General features: G+C 47.0%; 1 protein-coding gene and 1 long non-coding RNA gene across 4 annotated transcripts in view; one reads left to right on the forward strand and one right to left on the reverse strand.

The window, feature by feature from the left end:
* The window catches only part of Lmpt (four and a half LIM domains protein limpet), a 347,866-nt gene that overhangs the window by 72,828 nt on the left and 254,812 nt on the right, over nt 1-20,226 (forward strand). The window lies entirely within an intron of this gene.
* Nucleotides 4,414-10,310, reverse strand: LOC144151615 (uncharacterized). The gene is made up of 3 exons (XR_013318914.1): nt 10,150-10,310; nt 9,456-9,542; nt 4,414-5,246 (listed from the first exon to the last, which is right to left on the reverse strand). It is a non-coding gene; the product is annotated as an uncharacterized LOC144151615 (long non-coding RNA).

The raw sequence follows: 20,226 nt of genomic DNA on the forward strand, positions 1-20,226 counted from the left end.
GGGGAAGCGCTCCTTGGGCAAGCGGTCCTTGGCGCATCTTTTTGGCTGGAACGTGGGCCACCTGCACGTCATATTCCTGTAGGATACGTGCCAAACATTCACTTGTTCCTGGAAGGTAGGGCACAGGAGCTCGCTTCATCGGGGCAGGAGGCACGTCCAGTTGTCCCCGTCGGGTCAGTTGGCGTTCCGTTGCGTTTTTAAAGTGCCTAGGGTAACCGCAGCTAGCCAGGTCGTCCCGTACCTTTGCCGTGTCCACCTCCGCATCCTCGGGCTTCGAGCACAATCTTTTCGCACGCTGCAGTAGCGTGCTAACAACAGCCGTCTTGCGGGAAGCGGGGTGCACGGAGTTGAAGTTCAGGTAGCGGCCTGTGTGCGTTTCCTTGCGGTACACGCTGAAACGTAGCCTCTGGCCCTGCCGAGACACGAGGACGTCCAGGAAGGGAAGTTTGCCATCGGCCCCCTCTTCTGACGTGAACTGAATGGCACGTTCCATACTGTTGAGGTGGGCCAGCAAGCTGTTCGCCGCGTCTTTCTGAACGACGCCGAAACAATCGTCGACATAACGCAAGAACACTTTTGGTTGAGGGGCAAAGGAGGCTAGCGCGCGTGCTTCCAGCGCTTCCATAGTCAGGTTCGCCGCCGTGACCGAAATAGCGGCACCCATTGGAGTCTCCTGCCTTTGCTTGTAAAAATGGCCTATAAAGACGAAGTACGTATTGTTCAGGCAAAAATCTAGAAGCCTGCGTAGTTCTGGCACATCCATCGGTGATCTCTTGGGCAACGTCTGATCAGCCTTGAGAGCAGCGGTGCATAGGTTGACAGCCAGGTCAATCGGAATGCTCGTGAAAAGGGACTTCACGTCGAAGGACACCATCAAGTCGTCTTTCTCGATCACGGTGTTGCGAGTCTTCTCAACAAAATCGAAAGAATTACGAATGTGAGTGGTCCCTTTACCGACGAGCGGAGCCAGAACTTGGTGCAAGAACTTCGACAGGTGGCCCTGCACCAAGTTCTGGCTCCACTCGTCGGTAAAGGGACCACTCACATTCGTAATTCTTTCGATTTTTTGTCGAGAAGACTCGCAACACCGTGATCGAGAAAGACGACTTGATGGTGTCCTTCGACGTGAAATCCCTTTTCACGAGCATTCCGATTGACCTGGCTGTCAACCTATGCACTGCTGCTCTCGAGGCTGATCAGACGTTGCCCAAGAGATCACCGATGGATGAGCCAGAACTACGCAGGCTTCTAGATTTTTGCCTGAACAATACGTACTTCGTCTTTATAGGCCACTTTTACAAGCAAAGGCAGGAGACTCCAATGGGTGCCGCTATTTCGGTCACGGCGGCGAACCTGACCATGGAAGCGCTGGAAGCACGCGCGCTAGCCTCCTTTGCCCCTCAACCAAAAGTGTTCTTGCGTTATGTCGACGATTGTTTCGGCGTCGTTCAGAAAGACGCGGCGAACAGCTTGCTGGCCCACCTCAACAGTATGGAACGTGCCATTCAGTTCACGTCAGAAGAGGGGGCCGATGGCAAACTTCCCTTCCTGGACGTCCTCGAGTCTCGGCAGGGCCAGAGGCTACGTTTCAGCGTGTACTGCAAGGAAACGCACACAGACCACTACCTGAACTTAAACTCCGTGCACCCCGCTTCCCGCAAGACGGCTGTTGTTAGCACGCTACTGCAGCGTGCGAAAAGATCGTGCTCGAAGCCCGAGGATGCGGCGGTGGACATGGCAAAGGTACGGGACGACCTGGCTAGCTGCGGTTACCCGAGGCACTTTATAAACACAACACAACGCCAACTGACCCGACGGGGACAACTGGACGTGCCTCCTGCCCCGATGAAGCGAGCTCCTGTGCATTACCTTCCAGGAACAAGTGAATGTTTGGCAGGTATCCTACGGGAATATGACGTGCAGGTGGCCCACGTTCCAGCCAAAAAGATGCGCCATGAGCTCATGAGAGTCAAGGACCGCTTGCCCAAGGAGCGCTTCCCAGGTGTGGTATACGAGATACCTTGTGCAGACTGCAGCGGCGTGTAAATCGGGGAACCAGGAAATTATAAGAATCATCTGCAGCAGCACGCACGTGAAGTAAAGAATAAAAGCGTCCGCAACAATGCTTTAGCCAAACACGCCGTCGTGAATGACCACAAGATTGATTGGGACAATGCAGGAATCGTCGCTACAGAAAAAGTGACCATCATGGCTACATCTGGAATCACTAATCATTCAGATCACATCTAACACAGTCAATCGTAACGACGGAAATCTAAACCCGATCTACTCACGCTCTTTGCAGCGATTATAGAAGCCCACTTAAACGACCCACTTCTGGTGATGCATTTATTGTGAACAAGGCTTCGATGCTGGAAGCCCAAACGTCAGTACGTTTTGTTTGGACTGGTTGGCGTCTCTTTTTCGTTCCTAATGTACCCTCCCGGCCAGACGGGATTCCATCACGCTCTCGATTTCACCTATGTAGGATGCGTCGCAATCCTTGCATGGAATTTTGTAGGCAACACCGGGGAATCTTGATTTTTCTAAAGGGTCCTTCACGCGTACCAGCTTCTGATTAAGCCTGTTCGTTGGCACGTGTGCAATTTTAACGCCATATGTGCCAAACACCCTTGCAAGAGCTTCACTGATGCCTCGCGTGTAGAGGACGGCAGCGCGGTTTTGCCGGTATTTTTCAGGAACCCTTTCGGGGGAGGCAACTGAAGCCCGCAATTGTTGCGTCCTCACAAGCTTTGAAGGGTAGCCATTGCTGCGAAGGTCCTTCCTTACCACGGCTAGCTCTTGCTTGCGCAGACCAGGCTCAGAGCAGATTCGTGATGCGCGTGAGAAGAGTGCAGCGGCGACGGAGCGTTTTTGGCCTATAGGATGCGCAGAGTAGAACCCCAGGTATCTACTCGTGTGGGTCGGCTTTCGATACCCACTGGTTGTAAATCCTTTGGCCGACCGTCTCACAAGTACGTCGAGGAAGGCGATCTGTCCATTATTTTCCTGTTCCATGGTGAACTGGATGCTTGGAACACAAGAGTTTAGATGCTCAAATAAAGGCATTACGTCTCGGCGGTGGATCACACAAAAACAGTCGTCTACATAGCAGACAAACATCTTGGGGCCGTCTTGTACGAGTATAGCGCAGAATTTTCTAGAGCCTCTAGGGCAATATTTGCACAGACTACTGAAACGGAAGCTCCCATCCCTGTTCGAAACCGCTGGTCCGTTGAAAACAAAATATATGTGTTCTGCAGGCCAAATTCCAGGAGACAATATAAGTCTTGCGTCTCAATTGGCGAACGTGAAGGCAGAGATGCATCGTTCTCGAGTAGATCCTTGCAACTCCGGACCGCGTAATTTTGCCTGGAATTTGGCCTGCAGAACACGTTTTGTTTTCAACGTATAATGTTACAAGCAGGGGTTTGGAACAGCGATGGGAGCTTCCATTTCAGCAGTCTGTGCGAATATTGCCTTAGAGGCTCTAGAAAATTCTGCGCTATGCTCGTACAAGACGGCCCCAAGATCTTTGTCTGCTACGAAGACGACTGTTTTGGTGTGATCCACCGCCGAGACGTAATGCCTTTAATTGAGCATCTAAACTCGTGTTCCAAGCATCCAGTTCACCATGGAACAGGAAAATAATGGACAGATCGCCTTCCTCGACGTACTTGTGAGACGGTCGGCCGAAGGATTTACAACCACTGTGTATCGAAAGCCGACCCACACGGTAGATACCTGGGGTTCGACTCTGCGCATCCTATAGGCCAAAAACGCTCCGTCGCCGCTGCACTCTTCTCACGCGCATCACGAATCTGCTCTGAGCCTGGTCTGCGCAAGCAAGAGCTAGCCGTGGTAAGGAAGGACCTTCGCAGCAACGGCTACCCTTCAAAGCTTGTGAGGACGCAACAATTGCGGGCTTCAGTTGCCTCCTCCGAAAGGGTTCCTGAAGAAGACAGGCAAAAACGCGCTGCCGTCCCCTACACGCAAGGCATCAGTGAAGCTCTTGCAAGGGTGTTTGGCACATATGGCGTTAAAACTGCACACGTGCCAACGAACAGGCTTAAGCAGAAGCTGGTACGCGTGAAGGACCCTTTAGAAAAATCAAGATTCCCCGGAGTTGCCTACAAAATTCCATGCAAGGATAGCGATGCATCCTACATAGTTCACTGGAAATTTTTAAAAGAAGAATTCAATAGCACCAGAACGATGTCAAAAAGGGCAATGTAAGCTGAAATGCCTTGGCGGATCATCACCTGGCTACTGACCACGTCATCGATTGGGATTCCGCAAGCATAATCGCATCAGAGAAGCGCGTGTCGACACGACTACTTTTAGAACCAGTGCATATTCAACCAACTAAAAACACGATTAACCGGTCGCGGGGTAATTTCCCCGAGATACACATGCGCACTCTGCGCCACCGAACCTATAAATAATCGAGACCTTTCACCCCCCTTTCATTGTGATCAAGGGACCAGTAGGGGCCCCAAAATGTCTTTATTTGTTTATTTGTTTTTGACCAGGCGAGTGCCTGCTTGTATTTCATCAACACCGAACTAACCCGCCTGAATCACCACTTTATAAACATTGAGCAATTTTTTGAATTGGTTTATTGTAGCAAGCTGTCTTGTTTATTTCCTTATTTTTTGGCATTTCCTGTCTCATTTGAAATTGGGAGACCAGATAGCTTTTACTACGGGTCATGCACTGGTGACAACAAATATTTGATTTCACTTTAAACAATTTTGAGTTCTGTTTTATTGCTCACCAGCCAATGACCAGAAATATAAGAGGCTCTTAAAACATGTGCTGGCATTTCTTTCCTGCACTGTAGTACAACTAATCATGACTTTTATCATATTTTGTTCACAAATTGTAATATTTAGAAAGTATTCAGCTGAATGAAAACGTTATTTCAGAAGCATGCGCAATCAACAAGGCCTCAATGACTCTCACCACGTGGTTCACTTGTTTCCGTCACAAATAACCTGATTGCAGCCACATTCCACCCAAGACGAAGGTAACATACCATCTGGGATGATGAATATTTAAAATGCCTTACGAGTAAGTGCTCAGCACATGAAATTGTGGCATTAAAACAGAAGATCCGTCTGCGGCATCCTTCACTTGGGGCAGCGCTTGATCACAAACTTCGAGAAGCTGAAAAATGCTCCATGCGCCGCTCCAGCCAGCAGAAACAATGCAGGACGCAAGTTGGTAGGTGGACCGTTGGCATCCTGCGATTGTGAAGATTTTTATTTAGTAGATGCTCTTCTTTTTGTACCATTGTTCATTTTTCCTTTAACAAGCAGCTGAACTCCTGCAGGTTCTACGAATCATACAAGCATAATAAAATGCAGCAATGCAGAACAATTGGCAGGGTTACCTCAATTTTTCTTTTCTAGGAATGAAAACAATGTAGGTAATCTATACACAACTACAATCAAACCTTTCAATTTTTACCTACTTCACTCCTAACAAGCCCGTATACACGTTAGACATGCGAGAAAGCTGCTAAATTTATGCCCACAAACTTAATCAGGCATCAGAAATCGGCAGGGAACGACGTGTTACCTTTAAATGGCACTTTTTTTGTTCAAAACACGTAAATGGGCGAGAAAGGCCCATAACTATGATTTCGTACCCTTATCTGGAATGGTTTTCAGGCAATGCTTACATCTCACTTCAGTACCTTCAGGTGGTGGAGATTTTTGAAAACTCATTGCGGGCAAGTGGGTTGTGTTCAAGCTCTCGTATCTTGCCAGCATATGCTGGATTCCAGCATTCCCAATTCAACGTGACGACTCGAATGTGGTGGATGCAAGAAAGAATAAGCACACGCCAAGGGCGTAGCCGGGGGAGGGGGGGGGGGAAAGGGGGGGGGGTCCAGGAGCTCCCCCCCCTTCTTCATAATGTTTTATGCCAAGGCTGGGGTGCGGTTTAGGCAGCCTGAAAAACCGCCTGAAGTCACCTGCAGTTTTAAGGACATTCTTGCTCACATAAAGCTGAAAACAAGGGCTATGTCAACGTCTCATCCCTGCGCCCGCTCCAGATGCTGTACCTGTCAATATATACAGCCCAGCTGCATTTCGCGCCGGATACACCGACAAGCGCCGGGAACCTGCCGCGAGCCCCACTTTGCCGCGAGCCCCACATTGAGCCCCACTGTTTCAATGGCGGAACAGCACGGCCGGGGAATGGCAGAACAGCAGGAAAAGCCTCATATAGGCTTACATGTGGTCGGGAGCGTGTCATTCCTTGTCTTTACACTGGTACAAAGTATAATCACATGACAGAGCATGTCGCTGTATTTTGTTCAGTCAACTATCAATCCTTGATATGTTTATTTTTCTACCGACATCGCATTTCATTGACTATTGCAGATCCATAATTTATGCTGCATAAAAAGCATTGCTCTGCCCATGTTGTATTTCCTCCACATCAACAAAACTACACAATTCTCCTTATTGCGGAGCTTTGTTTTTTTGGCACTATTCCACTGTTTCCATTGACCTCCCTCTTGGTTAGAATCAGCATTCTGTATTTGCTTAACCGGAATTTTACTGAAGCCATGTCTGTTTCGATTTAACAGATAGAAATATAATGAAATTTAAGAAACTTGCAACAAGCTCAACATTCAACAGCAGTGCAATAAGATGTTCTGCTTAGCGCAAGTTTACTACTCACGTTACTAGCACAAAAAATAACAAAAGGCGATTACTTAAGGACGAAGACGCACGTTTGCTAGCTTCACCGCCATAATATACGAATGCGCCGCATGTACAGTCCACTGCGATTCGATGGTTGTCGCGGGAAAGCTACTCTTTCAAACGAAGCAGAAAGAACACCAGCTTTAGCAAATATTCCATGCAAGTTTCGTTATCGTCGGCGTAATAAAGGGCAACCAAGTCCAAGTCTGTGCTTGATAACAACGAATGTACAGCTTGAAACCCAAAGGGTGGCAAGTCAGTCGTGCGGGCCATTGTTGTATCATGGAACAGCCAACAAAGGAGCGAAGAGTGCGAAATCTCGATTGTCATGGTTCCGAAACGAAACCGTGGGCTGGTGGCACGCTTGGCCGCTCGATGCTGGCGCGATAACCTTCAAATCGTGCTCGACTGTACTTCATAGCTGACAAGAAAACTTAATAGTCCCTTTTCTAAAGGAAAATCTAAAACACGAGAATCTTAATAGCAAACATTCAGTGTTGGCCTCCACTTCCTCCCGACGAACTTCGGGGACCGCGCGCCACTCACGAGCGCACTCATGATCACGCTCACGAGCGCGGGTCCGCCTAACCACCTGCTCTGCGGACGAATGATTCGCCCGTGGTCTGCCCATAGACCAGCGAACGGGAATTTAGGTGATCATAATTATCATCACCATCTAAGCTCCTTAAAGGAGCCATGAAGAGAAAACACAAGTTTGGTTCATTCAAAAGATTGTCTCGTTAGAATCATACTGACACCACTTTTAACGTAAACTTCGCTCAAATAAGCTACATAATTAGGAAAAACGGGAATGGTCATGCGACCCACCAGCTCATTTCCCGCAACAGAACCTATGATGTCACATGAGCTAAGCTCTGCGATTGGCGGAGGCTGGCAGAAGCAGACGCCAATTAGGTAGAGCTTACAAACTAGACGAATGAGCGATTTGCGCTTAAATTTAGGGCACATTCTTTACAAAGCAATAAGAATGATGGGACAAACAGTGGAAGTTACGAAAGCACATGTAAACATAGAAGTACTGATGCGTTCTGCTGTTCGTACTGCGCACAGCATGCTTGGTTTAGCTGCACAGCACTGCGGGGCTTGGGGTTGTCTCAGACGACACTGGCCGATTGACGCAAGCAACGGTGTCTTACGTGACCCCATTTGTCGAGCGAGCACTGTTTCAGGGAACGAATATTTTCTCCCAGAACAAAAACAAGCCAGATTTAAATGCGGGCAAAAACAAACCAAACGCTTGCCACGGTATGGTGGCGCCATCTAGGTTACAGAACGTAAAAAAATGCGGGAACAAACCAACACCGCTGTACAGGGTGGAGACAACCTTTGAACGGTCCCGTGCCGCCGCAATTGGGCCAACGGGCTCAACGCGTTATTCTTTTCGTTTCCCACGAGACCTAGCAACGCAAAACAGACAATATGATTCAAACTTCTTCAGTAAACCGCGTTGCGGCGATAATTTTAGCGCGGTTTTGACACAATGACTTGCTTCGGCGGCGAGCGAGCAACCGAAAATGGCGGCGCCAGCGTATACGTGTCTCTGCCCTGTACGGCGGATGCGTGAATGAAGGTACTCTAGGCTGCAGAGCGGTCGGTTCCTGTGATGTCATTTGGGACCACGAAAACGCACGATTGAGCGGGTAAATCAAAATTTTAACCTAAATTGTTTAATTTCTCAGTGAATAAAGCACCGTTTGTATCCGGACAAGCGCTGGGGGCACTATAAAACACGAAATCTTTCGAATAAAACCAACTTGCATTTTCTCTTCATGGCTCCTTTAAGGTGGGCTTTACAGTTAGCGTTGAGCATACAGAAATCGCATGTTAAAGTCAGTTATTTCAAGCATCGTCTGCAAAACAACGCGCAAGATGCCTTGCCTACATATTTCCCCGTCCCATCTTTTGGTCGACCACGGCTCCCCCCCCCCCCCCAAAAAAAAAAAAAAATTCCTTGCTACGCGCCTGGCAAACGCCCAATCAGGAGTACGTTCAGCATGCACGTCGGTTGTTTAAAAAAAAGGGTGTAATGTATTGCTCAGAAGACTCAATGCTTGCACGCATCTTGGAGCAGCAACGGCCTTGGCAGATGTGTTTGAGTGGTTTTCCTCTCTCATAACATCCACAGTGCTTTCAGGAAAAGCCCCAGGCCTAGCAATTAGCATGTTCCAGTTAAGAATAATGCTGCTGATACTTTACATTTTCAAATCTTTTTCTTTGTGGAAGGATGTTTCTTTATTGGCGGTACAGCACTAGCGTGCGTAAATCGCAGCCTTCAGAACCCCAATCAGGCCTGTTTAAATGGTACAGGCAGTTACATAACTATTTGAAAAAGTGGACTGCAAGGACTGTCAATTCACATGATAAACATCCAAAAAATAGCTGAAAACAGAACTGGTAAGGCTTTATCGAAGACTACTACAAAGGTAATAACATTTTTGTGTCACCACCTAAGAAATATGGCTTCACCGTAAACATGACTAACACCAGGAAGTTCGTATACATGGTGATTAACTGCTACGCCCACATTATGATTTTGGGTGAAACTTTGAGTTTTCCGAAATTAACAATAAAGGTTGCCATTGAGCGCCTACATGTTAGGTTATGCATGAAACACCAATAATTGTTACGGGGGAGAGAACTTGTACATTCAAGTGATCGAACATTATTCAAGTATGATAGCCCACTGTGCTACCGAAACTGTGTTTGAAAACTTACGTTCTGGCGGCCAAACACTGTTGACAATGCTTGTGGCTCTTGTCCGGTTGAATGGAGGGACGTGATGCGCTCAGACCGTCCAGAGGTCTAAAACGGGATGACACATGATTACCACACATGCAAGAATGGAAATGATTAGGTGCACGAATGTTACGTCTCGGGCAACAGAACATTCAGCCAAAATCACTGCCCGCGTACCGCGGCACCATACACATGGTGAGGTGGCTCGCCGCAAACGCAACGAAGCTTGCGAGGCGCGCACATTCGCTCGCAAACGATTCTCCCTCGCAATTCCCAACACGGCACAAACGACTGCGGTGATCAACGAAGCCGAAAACGCTGCGCAGCACAGTTTAGAGGAGTAGCCGCCCGTGTTCTGATAAACTACGCGTAAGACGTGGTTCGCAGTGGTGAACTCTGAAGCTGTTCAATATAGTGCTGCGGAATGGGAAACGTTACTGAGTTACTGAGCGCCACGGCGTTACTGAGCGCCAGTGCGTTTAGCGCTCAATGCAAGCACCACAATCTTTCGCACATCGCCTTTCTAGAGACGAGCCCTCTAGGTTCAACCTCGCCAGTTCAGTTAAACAATTCACACACGCGTGCTCCTGTTAACGAATCCTTAAAGCGCCGATGACAGCTACAAATGACATCCAGTGACAAGAAAGGCGGCAAATGTGACGAGACAGCTTACCGAGAGGAGCCGACGCAGAAGAGTGAGCGACGTTCAGAGGCAAGCGCCTCTGTTGTTCTCAAATACTTCATCGCGAAGTCGAACACGACAGACACAACCGAAGACGACGAGGTGCCCAATTAATCATAATAACTGCGCTTAACACAGTAAACACGTAAACAATCGATGAAAGACGGGTCACCACTTTCCTTTATGCGGGTCACGGGGTATCTGTTCCGGAATCCGGCCACGCCGCCGCGCGCCGTACTCAGGGTATCGGCCGTTGGCAGGGAGTTGCGTAAACAAATTAAAACGACAACAATAAATAATTGCCTCTTTTACTGAATATAACATAATCTTTAGGTTTATTATTTATTGTGTGTATTATAATAAAGAAGCTTAGATATTTAAAGTTTACAAACACAAAACGCGAACTGAAGCTTTTGGCGCTCGATTTGAACGTTAAAAAAAGCAGCAGATAGTAAGATAACACTGCGCAATGAAATTTGGCAGTGTTCTAGTGTAAGTAAGCGTATTATTATTTGGCGTCTGTTTATTTAGCGCCCGATTTCATGCCCCTACCTCCCCAATTTTTGTTTTCTTTTGATATCTGCCTTGTTCTCCAACGTTGTTTCTGCAGGAGAAACTAGGTGGTCTGTTTATTGCATTTGTACACAATATTTACGGTCGCTAACAATAAGAATGGAATAAAATTGCGATTGCTAGTACGTTATAACTCCACTGAGTGACGAGAATGACTGTTGTCAGAGAGGGCTATGATTGTGCTGGTGGGGCAGGAGAGGAACAGGGAACGACGGAATGATGATACAGATGTCACAGTTCAAGGCTGTGCTGTGCTCCGTGCAAGGCTGTAGAAAACAAAAAGTGGGAGGGGGAGTGTTATTCTGTCGAAGTCGTAACAAGCAAGGGCTGATATTTTTTTCCTGTTTCAACGTCGGTGCTGCCGCTGCTTTTTATTGAATTTGGCAGCTTTTTTTTTTCTTTTGAACATTTTTGACGAGGTTGGGAGGTTGGAGCAATGGGATGTCTTTTTGAAATTATATTGCATGCATGGCCTCAATCAATGAAGAGCTGAACACCTTTTCCACACCCTTTCAACACCCTTCCTAAAAACAGGGTGTTGAGGTTGGTCAACACCCTTTTTTTCACAAAAAAAAGGTGGAAAGCAATGAAAAAGGGTGTTGAGATTCAAGAAAAAGGGTGTGAGGGCCTCCCAACACCCTTTTTTCAATTATTTTACGCCCTTTTTGGCCAAAAGGGTGTAAAAAAGTTTAGTGTGCATACACATTGTTCTCGTCGGGACGGCAACTTCATACCACAACCAATGTTCTCGCAGAACCCATTGGGAAGAGTCGGTTCTGGCCAGACACCTGTGAGAAAACGTCCTGTTTAATACACCATGTTGACTCCGTCCAATATATAATTATGTGTGATGCAGAAGCGTGCGGGAATTATCAGTGATACGGCGTGTATTGGGGAGTACCCTTGCGGGGACGGTGCCGTTCCATGAGTAATGCTGGGGGCACTGGTGTGCTCTACATGTATTTTCTATTAAAGGGGCACTGAAGCCAAAATGCAAATTCGTGTAATTTGAAAGAACTGGCTTTCAGTAGCTCACTTAAATCTATTCCAGCCGAAAATGCAAGAAGTACTACAAAATTTTTCACATCTCACGCTGCAGTGACGCGGTATGGGCAGAAGTGATTTGCACCCTTTGTCAAAATTTTAGAGGCCGACCTTAAGCCTTCTCGACCACAAAGAATTCAAAAATAAGGTTTGCCTTTAAATGTGACAAAACTATTTTATGGCAGTAAGAAACAAAGGTGTTTTCTCTAGCGCTTCCGCGTCGCTCGTGACGTAAGCTTGTACATTGAATTTGTTGCGGCAGGCGCGTTTCCGGCTTGGCCTAGAAAATTTTGACAAAGATTGCACATGGGCCAGCAATAAAACCTACTCATTTGTGTGCTAACTACACGTTAGCATTCAAGTGGTACGACGAAACGAATAAGTAGGCCTCCGTACTATCACCCAGTCATGTTTCTTGGGGATGGTTTATGTCGGCGGAGACCACTCGAACGAACAAGAGTCTGTGATGTCATCGAAAGTAACTGGAAAGGTGCTGGGAAATCTCCCCTGCTCTACAGGTATTCTCTAATATCTCCGTCAGCTGTCCGAAGTTCGCGATCAAATATGGGCCATTGTTATCGGGACATAGCAGTCTTATTAATGAAACACTCAAGTATTGTGTCTTCGTGGCCCCTTTAGAGACATACTTCGTCTAGACTCTTGGTCAATTGCTGCAAGGAAACGTCTCAGGATTTTAATTTCTCCCGGCGGCTAAGGCCACTCATTCCGTGCACACTGGCAACAGGGCAGCATCTTCAACGTTGAATTCATTCTTTTGTATGTGCGCCAACATAAAGGGAGCTATGAAAAGGCCGCACAGGGTTCAAAAAAGTTATATCGTCCTTGTTGTGCGTGCTAAATTGCGGCGAGGTACAGCACTGCAAGATGTTGTACTTTTGAGAAAAATATAAATACTCATCACGGGATATGAGGAGCGAATTAAGGCTTCATCTAAGTATAGTATAAAAAGCAATGCAAAAGGTATAATTCTTGTAATCACAAGGATACAGTTGGCAGGAGTTTATACCAGTGGTCTCCAAACGTTTTAGACAAGGGAGCATTGTAAGTCCTTTCAGTAAAAATGCTCGGAATTTTACAAAATCATTACAAAATAAAAAATAAAAGAAACAAATAGAATTTGAATAAAATGAAGGTATTAATATTGTAGTGCCTGTCAGGTTGACTTACCTATTTTAAATTTGTATGCGCATCATGACTACATGTAGTGTTCAGCACTGAAAGCGGTTTTGGGGACATGAATGAGGACAACTGCACATTTCGACACATTCACCAATATACGTTAGGTGAGCAACTAAAAATGCTGATGTGGGTAGCATGGCATATTGATTTTCCTCTGTGCATAAATTATTTGAGCTAATTATAGCATCTGCAGTCTCAAATACCAAGAGTTCAAGTGTGAAGTAGGAATTCGCTTGTTCATCGGTTTGGTTATCTACACAGTACCCGTCCACCCACTGCTGCCTTTTACGCGGAGAATGTGGAACAGAACAATTTTTATAGGCAGTCCATCCGGAGTCGTTTAGTGTTTGGAGCGCTGTGCTGCAAAGCACATGTTCGCGGGCGCCCCCTTCCCTGCCGAGGCAGCAGTTATTAATGCAGGCGGGAAAGAAAAACGCCGTCTGTGCCAGATTCAGGCAACGTTAGCAGATCCACAGTGCAGGTGGTCTGATTTATTTCCTAGTCACTGAACCCGCCTATCACTTCTCTGCTGCAGCTTGAACCCGCACTCATTGCTGAACTCATTCATTCCGTTCCTTTTTAGCGGCATTGACCTCTAGAACACCTTGCAGTCATTTTTAAAATTTAAATTTCTCCATGCAGACGTCCGCCATGGGAGAGTGTATGATTAAGCTAAGTGTAATTAAAAAACTGCAAGCACCGTTATTTTTAAGATTTGACAGAATTTTCGCAACAGCAGAATTTTCGCAACAGAACAACCACTTGGTTGTTCTTGACATTTTCATTTTCTTCGCACTTAAAACGAAAATGTAGAGCTCTTGGTTCTTGATCACTGATGAGTTATGGTTGCAAACAGTAACTGAGAAATAAATATAAACGAATGTTAAGGGAAAAGACAAGGTTTTATGCATTGGCAAGCGCCACTTTCTGCCCCGTTGGGGTATTATTTGAACATAAGAAATTCTCTTAATTATGACATTTCAAAACAAACGGCGTTGATATCTGTTATCGGGGGAATTTTTTTCTTTCCCCTCGATAACCACCTATTTAGGGCCTTCGTTTAGCGCGTGAAGATGCACAGATAATAGGTCTTCGGAGTAATTCATTTACCAAGCTAGTATGCAGCCACATAAACTACACAATAGGTTGCTGTCGGTACGGAAGGCAGGTTAGATTAAGAAATGGCTCTCAATGCCGTGAAACACTTATGGCGTCAGTCAAGTAATAAAAAAATGTGGTTCATTTATCCTTTCGGCCCTGGTGGTGCCAAATGATGTCACTACGTAAAAATCCCTCTAGCGCATACAGAAAGACACCACACCTGCCCGTTTTATGGGAAATAGTCCTTCAAGGGTTACTACTGCGATAGACGTCACCATTATTGCATTTTAGCAGAACTGGACACTTCCAAGAAGAAAAAGACCGAGTGAATACAAAATTATGATGTTGAGTCTAAAAAACACAGGTACTAGCTTTAATGTCAAGCTTGTATATCTATAAATATACACACTACGAAGCTCATTTTGCATTTGTGGGCTCATGTACTTATAACATTTAGGAAATAAAGCAAAAATATGCTTTCTACTCAACTACGCACGTTTACTTTTCCGATGTTCTAATTAATAACCACATTAATAAATGAGTTAACACTTGCACTACCGGCTCTCTATTTTCTTTTGTAGGCTTATGGGAGCCGTAAAATTGAGATGAACCTACAGACAACATTTTTTTGCGTGAAAAAGAAATCAGGCTGTGTCAGAAACCCATTTACATGGCGTGCTCAGGTTATCAAAGAAATCAGGCAAAATTATTTTTTCTACTCAACAAAACATTTTTACTTCCAAGATGTCCCAATGAATTTGCTCATTAATAAATCAGTTATAACTTGCCCTACCAGCTCTAGTTTTTTGTTTGTGGGCTTATTGGAGCCGTAAAATTAAGTTGAACACAAAGAAAATATTTTTTTGCGAAAAAGAAAATCAGGCTATGTGAGAATCGCATTTACATGGCGTGCTCAGATTATCAAAAAAAAAAAAAAGGTTTCATTCAGTGGAAGCGACCACAAAGCGAAATGCATTGCGGGGCCAGAGAGTTGAAAAAGAGAACCCTTGAGGACAAATGCAACGACTGCCCATGCGCCCTATCACGAAGGTCTTCTGACGAGAAGAGAGGTACTCAGTGAAGGGAAGACGAGAGAATTCCGGGACAAAGATTGGGTTTGCAGGAAACAAGGTATCAGGCGGGACGCTATATTCCTTTCTAAGATATATGCGCAAGCCCAGACATTCTGGTGCGATGCAGCACGCTGTTTAACCGTGTTGCACCGTGCCGTGTTGACATACTGCGACCCGCTCCGACGGAGAACATACCGAACCACCCTTATTTACGAAAAGAGTGCGCAGAATTTAGCCAAGAGAACAGTTTACAGGGAAGAATTCACAGGTCTTTCTAAAAAAAAATTAGCATTCCTGGAGTTCAAACCGGGCCCGTTCGCTTTACAAATCGCGATTTACCCAGATGCTGTCTTTTACAGTTTGGAAAAAGAATAGAAGTGCCCCGCAGTCGCAAACAGAAGAAATGTTTTAAGCGAAGAAGTAGTGGGGATGGGGGTGCAAAGTAAGTGTTGGCTTGCACCCAAAACTGAACGGAACGTCGCATGCGGGGCTTCATACTGCAAGGATGTGATGAGACTGATGTAGCTAGTAATGATGATAATTGTTATGTTTGGGTGGTGATGATGATGACTTGATTGTTTCTTTTGGAAGAGGAAAGTGTAGGGTTACAAATTGGTTTCGCACACGGAAATGCCACAATCACTCGCATGAAATTTGCCCAGGAAAGATTGCAGTCAAGCGACTACATAGCGCAGGGATTTGTCTTCACCTCTGAAGGTTTGTGGGTTGGTGCTTTAAGCGAGAGCTATGCTAACCAGGGTGTTCGTACTTGTGTGCAAATTTTTCTCAAAACACTATTTCTTTTATGCCTTGGAAGCAGCGGACTACTTCGCCAAGTTGCAGGGTAGGGCTACGGCTTCCCATTCTATTTAGTTTTGTGTGACCATCGTTTATGTTGTATCCGCCGCCCACCGAGTCACCATACGTGGCAGAGAGATGTAGACGCTACCTTGTACCCACGGAAAAGAGACCCTTTATTCTTGTTACACGATGTTTATAACCGGGCTTGCGGTTGCTGATGATAATGCTGGAAATTGGCCACCTTAGCATTGTGCGCCACCTGGTGGCATGAACAGAACTACATTACAAAACACAACATCCCCTCCTCCCAAAAAGGGGCACGCACAGTCACGGCATTGTCTCATAAGTCATATTCAGCCAGCCACGCAGGCTTGCGTCGATCTCTGGTGGATCGCCGCGGAGCCTCACTTTCAGCACTTGCCTCAGTCCCTCCCGACACGTTCCTTGGTACACTCATGTCCGTGACATCAACACTCGGCACACCAGTACTTGCATTTGAAGTTGGAACTGCCGTTCTGTCGGTGCTGGCCGGGGTAGTAAGTGGCTGGAACATCTGGGCACTCGGGGGCTGTGCTGCGGTTGAGCCGGGAGTCCCAGGGGAAACGCAGGTTGCCTCTGTCGCAGGATTCCAGGCTGCAGTGTATGGAATCAGCCGCTCACGATTCCAAACGCGACCGTCGCTCAGCTCGTACGTGTCCTCATGTTGGCGCCGAACCACAGTGAAAGGAGGTGAATACGATGGGGAACCCTTTGGCACATGTCCCGGTAGCTTAATCCGAACCGCTTGTCGTGCGCTCAATGACGAATGTTTGGCTGCACGACGTCGATCCGTATAGTGCTTGCTTGCAAGCTGTTTCCGAGTTACCCTTTGTTGGACGCCTTGAAGCTCCACGCCTCCGACCTCAGGAACACTTCCAGTCGGTCCTGCAGCGAGATCGAGTCTGGTCCTTGGGTGACGGCCGTGTAGGAGAACAGCAGGTTTCTGACCCGTAGTAGCATGCGGAGTGCAGCGGTAGATCCCAAGGTACTCTGTGACAGCCTCCTTTAGTGGGCGGTGTTCCTCCAGACACACCTGAACGTAGTCCTTTAACACACAATTAAACCGTTCCACTTGTCCATTTGACTGTGGATGATAGACTGCCGAGAATGTGTGGTGGATACCTCTATTGCGCAAGAATTCTTCAAACTGGACGATGTAAATTGTGGCCCATGGTCACTCACTATCTCCTTTGGATAGCCTTCACGGCTAAATATACTCCGCAAAAAGGACATGGTTGTCGCTGAAGTGACGTTGGACGTGAACCCTACTTCTGGTCACTTGCTGAAATAGTCTACTAAAGTAATGGCAAAACGACAGTCCTGAGGAGCCCTTGCGAAAGGACCAACGATGTCGATGCCTATCTTGTCCCACGGTGCTGAAGGAAATGATACCGGCTGCATTAGCGGCACAACTGGCTTTGCTGATTTGTCAACAGACTGACAAACGGCACAAGACTTGATCAGCTGTTCGACGTGCTTGTTCATGCCAGGCCACCAGTATTTTTCTCGGAGTCGTTGCTTTGTACGCGTGATGCGTGGGTGTGATTCATGGGCGATATCCAGAAGTCTGCTCACCAACGAAGAAGGTGCCACGAACTGTTCCCCTCGGAGCAGCAGGTCATTCATCACTGACGGTTCGTCCCGAACCCTGTAGAAAGGAATTGCTTCTGGAGGCAGCGTCTTGGCTGATGGCCACCTGGACGTTGTCCACTGCATCACTTGGCGAAGTACAGAATCCTGCGCAGTTGCAGTTACGAATTCCTCGTGAGTTAAGCAAGAAGAAACAAAGCAAACAGCATCTTCCGGCTCCGGACGGGCTCCATACTTCTCCTGCGGTAACCGGGAAAGGGCATCTGCGACAGTGTTTTCAGTGCCCTTCTTGTATTCTATTGTGTAGTTTTATGCCAGGAGTCTGGCATGCCATCTGGCAATCCTGAAAGGTTGACGGCCCGCTCCATTTACACCGAGCAGCGTCACCAGTGCCTGATAGTCTCTACGTAACGTGAAGTGCCTGCCCCAAAGGTACCTTTTCCAGTGCTCACATGCCCACATTCAGGCTAGTGCTTCTAGTTCGCCTACAGAGTACTTGGCTTCAGCCGGTGTTAGGCGCCTAAATGCAAAAGCGATGGTATGCAAGTCATCACCCTTCTGTTGCTGGAGTACAGCTCCTATGCCAATGCCAGAAGCATCTGTTGTAACCACTATTTCCAAAGCAGGGTCAAAAAGCTGTAAGCAGTTACTTGCCAAGAGGAGCTTCAGCTGGTCAAAATAGGCTTGCCTTTCCGGCATCCAAGTGAAACCTACTCCCTTCCGAAGGAGCTGTCGTAGAGGCTCAACGAGTTCAGCATAGTGCGGTATGAATTTTGCATAATACCCAACCATGCCAAGGAAAGAGCGCAACGTTGCTACATTTGGGGGGGCTGGAACTGTCTGGATGGCCTCTGCATTGCTCACAAGTGGGCGAACCCATTCTTCAGTCACTCTGTGACCCAAAATGTCAAGCTCCTTCACTCCAAAAATGCACTTTTCATTCAGTTTTAGCCCAGCATGAGCAATGCACTTCAAAACCTGCTGAAGGAAGGTGTCATGCTCCTCTTTTGTGCACCCAAACACAACAATGTCGTCAGTATAGCAGAGAGTATTTCTGCAGCCTTGTAAGATTATAGACATCATTCTCTGGAAAGCAGCTGGTGCCGAAGCTAGTCCAAAACAGACACGCTTGTACCTGTACAGCCCATGCTCTGTGATGAAAGCAGTCAGGTCCCTGCTGTCTGGGCTAAGAGTCAATTGATGATAGGCCGAGGCCAAATCCAGTCTTGAAAAGAACTTTGCACCTTGCAGCTTGTGTAGCAACTCTTCAGCGTGGGGCAGGGGAAAGGAGACCACAATGATTGCTTTGTTAGGCTCCCGCAGGTCTACACATATCCTAATTTTCCCGTTCTTTTTCTTCGTTACAACTATTGGTGAGACCCAAGGGGCACTGTCAATTTTCTCAATCACATCTGCCTGTTCTAGCCGATTCAGTTCAGCTTCCACAGATTCCTTCACCGCAAACGGCAAGCGTCGAAGTTTAGCGCTTACAGGAGCGATATCTTTGCGTATCTTGACTTTATGCACGAAGCCCTTTGCAAAACCCAAATTCCCGTCAAACAGGTCAGAGAACTGGGATAGCAGATCAGGAGAGAGCCCTTCCGGTTTACAAGAAGTGTGGAAGCAGCTCAGTGACGTACCATTTATCTGTAGTTGCAGTGTGTTGATGGCGTCGATGCCCAGAAGATTTGTGCCTTGTGGTACCACGTAGAAAATGAGTTGAGCATGCCGGTTCCGATACTGGACTGGAGTGGCGAAGCATCCTTGAATGTTGATTTTTCTGCGTGAAAAATCGAGCAATGTCGCCGATGTTGGCTGGAGTTGTGGTGGAGGCCTCAGTTTGCTGTACGTGTCAGCAGCGAGAATTGAAACTGCAGAACCCGTGTCCACGAGGAAATCAACGAGAGTTTCTTGAACCTGTACTTGTATTCGCACTCCGGTGCTCTGTTCCCCGTTAAGTTGCAGTACGCTGAGAGCTGTTGGATCGTGGTGCTGGACTTCTTGAACAGCTAGTGACTTCTTGCTAAGCTTCTCGCTACGACAGACTCTCTCGAAATGGCCTACCTTGCCACAGTTGTTGCAGGTGTTGTTCCTTGCTTTGCAAATACTAGAATTGGCTAAGTGTTTCGCAGAGCCGCAGCGAAAGCAAGTCCTACTATTTTGTCCTACTATTTTGTTCGGCTGGCCCTGGCGCCAAACGCTTTGCCACTTTTTGCACGTACCCTGCAGGGCTAGCTGATGACAACTCCTTGGAATATTTTGCAGCTTCTTCGATACTTCGAGCAATTGTGAGGGCCCTGTCCAACGTCAATGAAGAGCCTTCCAAAAGTAGCCGCTCCTGAAGTACGGTGTTGCTCGTCTTGGCGACGAGTTGGTCGCGTATGAACTCGTCGGCCCTGTCATTAAAGGCGCAGGAAAGTGAAAGTTCTCGCAGCGAAGAAACGAACATGTCCGCGGTCTCACCCGGCAACTGAACGCGTTGACCAAACCACTGGCGTTCAATGACAACGTTAGTACTTGCTGCGTAGATGGCCTCGAGCGTCTGTAGAGCAGTCTTGAATTCGTCTTCGTCCACCGTAGGTTGCTTCTCTGGTAGCGTGTAGTAGATTCGTTGACCCTCGACCCCCAGGCAATGTAGAAGGAGCGC

The sequence above is a fragment of the Haemaphysalis longicornis genome, unplaced genomic scaffold, assembly GCF_048455015.1.
Source record: "Haemaphysalis longicornis isolate Haplotype H1 unplaced genomic scaffold, Haemaphysalis longicornis Haplotype H1 scaffold_9, whole genome shotgun sequence".
Taxonomy (NCBI): domain Eukaryota; kingdom Metazoa; phylum Arthropoda; class Arachnida; order Ixodida; family Ixodidae; genus Haemaphysalis; species Haemaphysalis longicornis.